Raw genomic sequence first — 9,318 nt, 5'->3', positions numbered from 1 at the left:
GCCTGCTCCTGTGGTAATGATGGGACTCTCCCAGGCTGGTCGGCTGGCCAGATTTACTCCCTGTGAAATGTAATCCTCGGTGGCCTCAATCACAGCTGCTGATTGTATTTTCTTTACTTATTTAATGTGAGCTTTTAAAATACAAATTCTGGGTCAGTCAGTTTTGCAAACATTTTTTTGTAGAAGATAAGCACATGTGAACATAATCACCACATAATTTGAAAAATGGGCCTAAATACCACCCAGCAGGAATACAATCTAATTCTGAAATACAACAATAGTAACATGTATGGATGAAACTACAGATTTCATAAACAAGGTAAGAGGTTAGCCTAAGTAAAAGTGTTCAACTTTCTGTAGGCCTATGTCAGTTATTGATCTAATGTAGGCCTATGTGTAAAAATGCTTTTGTCACAGCTTCAAGTTTTAGCAATCATAACCACTAGGCTCCTGCAGTTAGTCATAGACATATTCCCTGCATAATAACAAAATCAGTCAAGTCATTCTATAATTATGTAATGCAAAATCTGAAAATATGAGCATTCCTTTTCAATAACCTAGATGTTTCCATGGTACACACTACACATGCTTATGTATTTTGTCAACTGTGTTACAGACAAAAAGTCATCTTAAACATAGGCCTACACTGTAAGAAAATTTCCCTGCAAAATAACGGCAGTTACTGGCAATTATATTTACCTGTAATTCTACTGTTATTTCACACCAAAAATCAAATACAGCTCATTGCTGTTTAATGTATCACAGTATATAACATTTTTTCAGCAGCAATTGAACTGTTAAATAACAGTACTCTACAGAAAAATAACAGTACATTTCAGTTAAAAAGTTGAATTGTACTGTGTGATGACAGGGAAATACTGGGTCATAGTTGTATTCATGAATATGGCCATGGCAACTTCCCACCCCACCCATCATTCTCCATAACTGTGGTACCCTGGCCATGTTACCACCCCACCCTCCCATCGTTCACCATGACTGGAGTGCCTTGAGCATGATACTATGCCGCAATGCTGTATTGAGAAAATGGTTTGCGGTGGTCCTTTGAAAGTGTGGGCATGAACAAAATGTCAGAGTACGCAGTGCTATGTTACAATGATAGTGTGCAAGGTGGGCTTTTTACTGTATCTCTTGATGAGCCAATGATGAATATAGCATTGGTCAGTCTTTAAAAAAATATTTTGCACCAAGTAGCACAGCAAACAAGCAGCACTACAAGCTAGCTCTCAAAGCAATGCCTAATTTGCAGCAGGCACATTATATGCCACAATGCCACAAATTATGCCACATACAGCAAGCTTTCACAAAGAGGAAAGTGTGCAAGCATGTAAGCAAGCTTGTAGGCAAGCTTGTAGGCAAACTATTGCTATGCTGTGCCATGCAGGCCAGCCAGCAGGCAGGCAAGCAACTGAAGTGTTGATAGTCCAGATTTATATACAGGTGCAAGAGTACCATGTGACCAGAGTCATCAGGCCCTTGGCAGGTGACGCCCGTAATTGAATAATGGCATAACAGCCCTACTCAGGTGAGGCCAGGCACTGATTAGCAGATTGGTTTAGATGGGGCTGCTTGTTGCAAGAGTGTTACAACTTCTTAAAATGTTTCAGCCATTCACACTTTCATCACTATCAAATGCACTTTTTAAGTATTGCAGTTTCCTTAGGAATTGTTTCATCATGCTTGATAGTATCAGATAATCTTTAACCAGTCAGAATTACTTCAGTTCTTCAGGTGGTATTGAAGTTTGATGGTGATCACGGACAAGTGGAGGATGAATGGATTTCAATGGTGCTGCCTAAAATAACTTGTTATTTTCTAGAGATGCACCGGATCCAGTTCCGGTTCCGGTTCCGGTTCCGGTTCCGGATCCGGATCCGTCAGGTTAATAGAGTTTTTCACAGGGTCCGGGTCCGGCAGGATCTTAAGCAGTGGATCCGGTATCCGGCATGTTACCTAAAAATCAGGGTCTGGTGCATGTCTAGCCTAGGCTTTTCAGTCTTTCACAACCCCAATCACTGCATGGAGTGAAATCCCTTTGGAAGCGGCTATTGAAGGCAGTGTGGCAATAAGCCAATGAGTCTAAACAATAGTTTGCGCCAACGTAATAAAAAGGGCCCATGTGTGCGAGTAGACTATATGTTTCAAACCTTTTGTAGGATCCGGTATCCGGTTCCGGATCCGGCAGGATCTTATTCAGTGGATCTGGTATCCGGCAGGATCCTAAAAATCAGGATCCGGTGCATCTCTAGTTTTTTCCACAACGGCGAATACTGCTATTGTGCAGTACTTACTGTTTTTGCTCAATATGTGACTCAAAGTAATATTTTCACAGTAGTTGTCTGTTTTTTCGAAAAGCAGTAGAATGCTGTTGCAGAATTTCCGTAAATAAACAGCTATTTGTTACAGTGTATATGAAAATACTACACATCTGAAAAGACATTTTTTGAAAATGCTTAAGTCCATTAATGCCTATGCTCTGCCATAACAACTGTCATATAACAATTCTGTCATAAAAACGGCCATAGCTTAAGAATAACACAGATGACGGTGACACAGTTGACATTTCTAAAAGTGTTGTGCAGACTGCAGACCTCAGAGCTTTCTCAAAGCTGTTCTCAGATGCTTTCCCCTAGCTTAAATTACATATCATTCTTTTTTTATTATTATTATTATTATTATTTATTTTTACGTTTATTTAATTTTATTATTATTTTTACCTTGTGTTTTATCTTAATGTTTTAAATGTTTTTTTACTCTAATTAATTTCCTTCTTTCTTCCCTGTTTCCTTTCATTTACATTTGTTAACTTTGTGAAGCACATTGAGTTGCACCTGTGTATGAAATGCGCTATATAAATAAACTTGCCTTGCCTTGCCTTACCTTTCACCACAAGACCTTAATAAATGACGGTAACACAGTTAACATAATTTTCTTGGACGCATACAAATTCCCAATTTTATAAAGCATAATAGGCTTTTAAAAATGTTTGTCATATCATAATAATTTCTGTGAATAAATATTTGTAAATACACTGTTTTTCACAACAAACATTTTTGTTAAAATGTTACCATGAAGACAATCTGACAGCTGGGAAATCTGACAACATCAAATTCTGCCCTACCATGTCTCTAACACTGCTACGCTGGTAACCCGGGTTCGATTCCGGCCCGGGTCCTACGCTGATCCTTCCCCACATCTCCCGCCCATTAATTTCCTAGTACTCCTTCACTATCCTATTGTAAAATAACGTCATAAAACACAACCTCAAAACCCCCCTCAAATTCCAGTATTATAAATGCTTTATTTGCAGAGGAAAATAATGTAATGTGTTGATGTTTTTTTGTATTATATAAAAGATAAATGTGTGCTGATGTACAAAAGATGATTGGTTGAAGTTAATAGTATAGTGAAATTGATAAATACAACACATGGACTTGATGTCTATAGAATGACTCAGTTCATCATGTTGATAAAGCCTACATTTTGTGGTACTGAGAGTGCAAAATAATCATTATATTCTGTGCTGCTGTTTTGTTTACTTTTTGAGGCACACTTGGGACCAGATCTTGCTGCATTTCCATCCATCTGGAGAAATAGACCCATCAGACACTTTCAAAACAAAGTAGCAAAGTATTACGCCGGCAGATGCTAATTAACATGAGTTAGCAGCGTGTTCCTAAGCTCGTTAGCCAGAAATGTACTAGCGTAATTTAAGAGCGCTTGGTGGGGGACGTATAGCCCTGGGCTTTGAATATCTTCCTCTCACAGAGGAAGTCTGTGGTGGTAGAAAACAAAAACATTTCTGTTTTGTCAGTGTGTTAGCAGACAGAAGATAATATGAGTGAATATTTTATATGCATTTCACTTGAACTTGTTGGCCTGTGATTCCAGACATTCATTCTAGAATGTAGAGTATTTTCATTCTTATCACTGTTATTTCTTTTGAAGGTGTTTTCATTCTCTGTTCTCTTACATACTAGACACTGTGGGCTGTCAAAGCATTCGTTTTCATCAGATAATCATTAACCGCTGTGTGTGTGTGTGTGTGTGTGTGTGTGTGTGTGTGTGTGTGTGTGTGTGTGTGTGTGTGTGTGTGTGTGTGTGTGTGTGTGTGTGTGGCACAAAATGTGTCCGGCTCTGTGGGGAGCCTGTCAAAAACCCATCATCCTCCCTCCAGTAGGCTACTTCATACGTAGGCCTAAAAGTCATTTTACTGCCGCTTAGACCAAGGCTTTGCTAGATAACCGGTATGTAAACAGATTACTTAAGCCTCTGAAAATGTAATATATTCACTCTTCAATTTTGAAAATCTGCTACAAAATACAAAAATATAGTGGTGTTGTTTTTCCATACCTAAAATTCCAGAAATAATAATGATAATGCATTGTATTTGTTGCGACCAGGACACTTAACAGAGCAAAAAGATAAAACAGTAGCATGTGTATAGTAATAGTTAATAGTAGCAGAACTCCTCCTTGATCTAGACATGGCAATAGTGGTTCTGTGCACCAGTCTTTGACAATCAAAAAACATTTTTCAACAGGAACCACTCTAGTCTACCCAGCCACTGTAGCCACTGGATATTGTGACAAGACAAGGTATACTCGGCTATAATTGATTCCGGTAGCCTCTTACTGCAGATAGGCCCTTCAACGGGCCTATTCACTCTTTGCTGATAACGCTCAGCTACATTACAACGTCATTGCAAAGAGTCCTAGGTAACCGATTAAGACATTGTCATTACCATTTTGAAGACAATATGGTTATAACAGAGGCTCTACGTTAAGGGGTTAAGGTTAAGGTCAAGTGTTAGGAGGGTTAGAGGTAAGGTCCTGGACATGCTTGCCACAGGATATGCATGTGTAGGCACATTTTGCGCACAAACGTGTTGGGACGTGAATTTTTTTAACACGGGAGAACACCTGACACAAGGTACGAAGACGCGTGCGATGCAATATTGAAAAAACTGCGAGGGGCGATCTTCCTTACATCCATGTTGAGTCTGCGGTAGAAAACATCAATAAGAACCCCGTTGGCTATCTGCCCCCTAGATGATATCTCCAGTATTGTGCAAAGTGCTCCGGCCGTCCTGAAGCGATGTGCACTCGGTGACATGTGGTTCCAGGCATAGGCACACAGCAAGCATGTCCCTGACCTAATGATTAGTGGCGTGCATTGGCACTGCCCTTGGGATTCAATTCGATTACGATTCAGGAGGTAACGATTTGATTCGAATCAATTCAGTTCGATTCTACGATGCATTGCAATGCATTGCATTTCTACTGAAATCAAGGCAAAATTCTCATCAGCAATGACGCAATACAAGCAGTCAGATACTGAACAACATCTTATTGGCTGTTGTGTGTGTCAGTCCTACAGTTTTCAATGCTTTGAAGTGCTCTAATTTAAAAATAAAAAAAATTAAAGATAATTTGCTCCGGAAATGCCAACAGATGTAACTGAAAGTTGAGAAAATATGCAACATCGATTATGGAATTTGCCAAATCGATTTCTGAATTGGCCTGTCCCACATTGCAATGCATTGCCGAATTGATTATTGTTGACACCACTACTAAAGACAAAACACTTTTCTCAAGTTGACATGCATTTTCAAGCTCCTTATACCCCACTGTGATCACATGGAGGTAATTGGCACAACATCTATACAATCATAGTTGCCTATGAAGAGTTTCCTCATGAACAGTGAATTACCTTGCTGTTCTGAGCTGGCCACCACTGGACGAGTTGTCTTTTGACTAGTGACGTTAAGTGCCTTTCCCAACTGTCCTACATAAAAAACCCACCCGTACTGTACAGATCTGGCAGGATTCAATGGCTTAAAGGAGTGTGATGACGATGATCATGCTTTGGCGCAGCACCAACACACACCGCACCGGCGCGGAACTTTGACTCTTTCAGTCTCAACGCTTATATCCAACTGCTTGCATCAGCAGAAATGGGCTGGCATGGCACTGCATGAATCACACACAAAAACATTACATCCAAGAGTTCACTCAACCCTCATTCTCCCCCCCCCCCCCCGCCCTCTCTCTCTCTCTCTTTCAATTCAATGATGAATACAGTAATGCTTTATTGGCATGATGAATATTGCCAACGGAGTCATACAAACAAGAGGGATCACTACAAACTATTAGAAAAAAGAAGAAAGAAGCCATAGCCCTCTCTCTCTCTCTGCCCACCCCACCCCTTGCTCCCTCCCTGACATTGTTGTATTCCTGCCACACAGCGTCAAGGGCACCGTAAAGTCAAACCTGATTGCACTTGGGAGGTGGTGTATGTGGGAAGTGGTGTGGAGGCTACGTGTGCATGTGTGTGGGGGTATAATACATGTTCGGGTAGTCATCCATGTCCATTTTACAGAATTCCCTGGGCATTGCAAGACTCTTTTTCTTCTTCTTTGAGCTGGGCTAGATGGAATTGAAAACCTGGCTGGTCTTCTGTCTTCTGCAGTAGATCCGACAAGGCCTGCATTTTAATGTCATGTTTTGATTCTGTGGTTGTCACACAGGACTGCCTATCAATCTAGTGCCCATGGTTTCCCCTCTCACATTCAGCATGAGGTGTTTGCGAACAGAAAGGTACATAAAGATACATAGACATACTATATGTCATACTGTAGTATCTTATGTGCAAATACCATAAAAGCACACAATCAGCTTTTTCGCATCGAGTCCAACACCTTGTTGTGCTTGGTATGTTGAAGTCGTGTTCGACGACAACACGTTTCCAAGTGACTCTTGTCTGCGATGTGCCTATAGGGACATCAGGCCTTGTGTTTTCCAAATACAGAGGTAGGCTACACTGTGTAGGCCATTTCATTTCCCAGAGTGCTGTCCCATGTTTACGACTTGGTTTGGATGAGCACCAAATAGAAATATACTGCTGCATGTCACTATTTCAGATCCATTCAGTGATTTATATGATACTTCAGTGTTTAACCTATCTGGTGCTCAGTGTTGGGCAAGTTACTCAAAAACTGTAATGCATTACTGATTACACGCTACTGTCTTTTCAAAATAATCCCTTACACTACAATATTATTATATTTTAAATGTAAGACATTACACTACTTTTGCATTACTTTAGCTACATTCGCTAAAAGACTCGCCTAAATATGGATCTGGCAATTTATTACAGTGTAAGTCATGCTCATGAGTCATGACTTTTTCACCTCCAATCTAGGAGGTGTTTTTGGCAGCAGACTAAAAACTACCAGGCTCAGGAATAGCATCTTTCTGACCCACCACACTGAATACCACTAAAATACAACTAAAATCCATTTGAGTGATCTGATAGAGGAGCCTGGAGTCCTCATTTTCTTAACTAAATGAATGACACCTGTGGGCTATCCAATAGCATGTTTACCACTTCACACAGGTTAATTTAGCCCGGTTTATCACTTATGTTCTTGGAATAGCCTACCCCACAGTGTTTTGGTTTAGGCATTGCAGTCATGTCTTATTCTTGCATGATGCCACTGTCTTAAACTGTCTGTGTTTTTACAGACACCTTTCAGATGAAAAAAAAAAACATGGAAGTGGTCCTAAATCTGCTTCATGTTTGTTTTGAAAGTCATATGTTTCAGGCAATGTATGCCTTTAAACTGCTGAAGGGGGCGTGAGCCATAGAGGGGCTTCCACTGAGTGCTCACGGGCACGCCTCCACCAATGGGAACAGCCAGTTTCACCACAGCAAAGAACACACGGCCAGAGTACTCCCATTACAAATGACCAGTGTTACTCCGCCAAAAGTACTTTCCCCACTGCTTTCCCTGTTTCCTTTAATGCTATAATAATGACTCGTGTTGTGTTGACATAGACCTAGCTTACTTGGCTACCAATGTGCATTGTATTTTTGCTTTGCTGTAATGAAACACTCCATTAAGAGGTAGCATGACAGAGCCATTAAAATGGCACAGCTAAAAATAGTATCTTGTTGTTGTCACACTTGAATCTGTTCAAGTTTAACGCATGACAGTCAATGACATGGTCGCTCAACGCGTTCTTTCTTCACAGGATGTGAGCACTGACACAATCACATGTTCAGGCCATTGGAAAATTCATGAACCTGTTTGTTTCACACATTGAATTTCGCTGGCATAGACAGTAAAAGGAACTAACCTACGTGCATAGACAACCCGGCCTCCAATGGAGAATGTCACATGCTGGCAAAATATCACGTTCGGAAAATGACCGAATAGCACATTATGCCCTGAATGAATATGGTTGGATGTTGCGATTATGAGTGCTGATTGGTTGAAATGCCGGAAGAGGTGAATCGCGCGAGCTTCAACAAGAGCGCCCATATTTAGCCCTGCGATCCTCGAGGAAAACGGCGGTAGGTCCTAAATTATCTCCACGGTGTCTTCATCTGTTTTTATTGTTGTGTAATATTGTGGTGTGTGTACTACAATAAACACGTACACTCGTATATAGAGGGATATTCTCTATCTCCGTGCATACTGTTAATTGTTAAATACAAAGTTGCAAATATTAGCTTTGCATTACAAAGTTGCAAATATTAGCTAACTAGCTAGTGTTAATGTCAACTATCTAGCATAAAATCAAACGGGACATAAATCACATTTTCAGCACGGTCATTACAAACAGTAAATCGTATAATGGAATTTATAAGATGGTTTCGTATTCCAAGCGCAACCCTTGTGTCTTAGATACACGTTTGGACCACATTGTTGTTGTACAGAACTGGTACTCGCTAGTGCTAACCAGCAAGTCAAGCTTATGATGAATTCTCTAGATATAACCTGATTGATTTTACACCCTTAAAACATGTTGGCATCTTTTTCTAAAGTTCAACGGGTTCTATGGGAAAGGGGCATCATCACTAAAATGAATGTACTAATAAGCCTGCCAACTTAAAGCCTAAAACCTAGTTTAACATATAATCTGGGATTACACACCAGTAGTGAACTAGTACTAGTTTTAGCAGTGTTTCCCATACATTGAGGAAACTATGGCGGCCCGCCATAGTTTAAATTTGGCCGCCATAGTTTCCGAAAATGTAAAAAAAAAAAAAAAAAAAATTTTTTTTTTTTTTACTTTTTTTTTTTTTTACGATTTCCGTTTTTGTTAATGAATTACGATTTCCTTCGCCCATTGGATGCTTCTTCTTATGCACATTGGGCTAGTCCAATGAAACACTTCGGTTCTCTAAGGCCCGCCCCTCCCTATAGACCCCCACTTGACAAAACTAATCATCACCTCAATAGTAGTTGACGACCACCTGGCTTAAAACTCTGGTGGACGATAGGACGCAAAA

Source organism: Engraulis encrasicolus, chromosome 17 (genome assembly GCF_034702125.1).
Source record: "Engraulis encrasicolus isolate BLACKSEA-1 chromosome 17, IST_EnEncr_1.0, whole genome shotgun sequence".
Taxonomy (NCBI): Eukaryota; Metazoa; Chordata; class Actinopteri; order Clupeiformes; family Engraulidae; genus Engraulis; species Engraulis encrasicolus.
The sequence above is the reverse complement of the archived record's forward strand: the minus strand, read 5'-3'. Positions refer to the sequence as shown.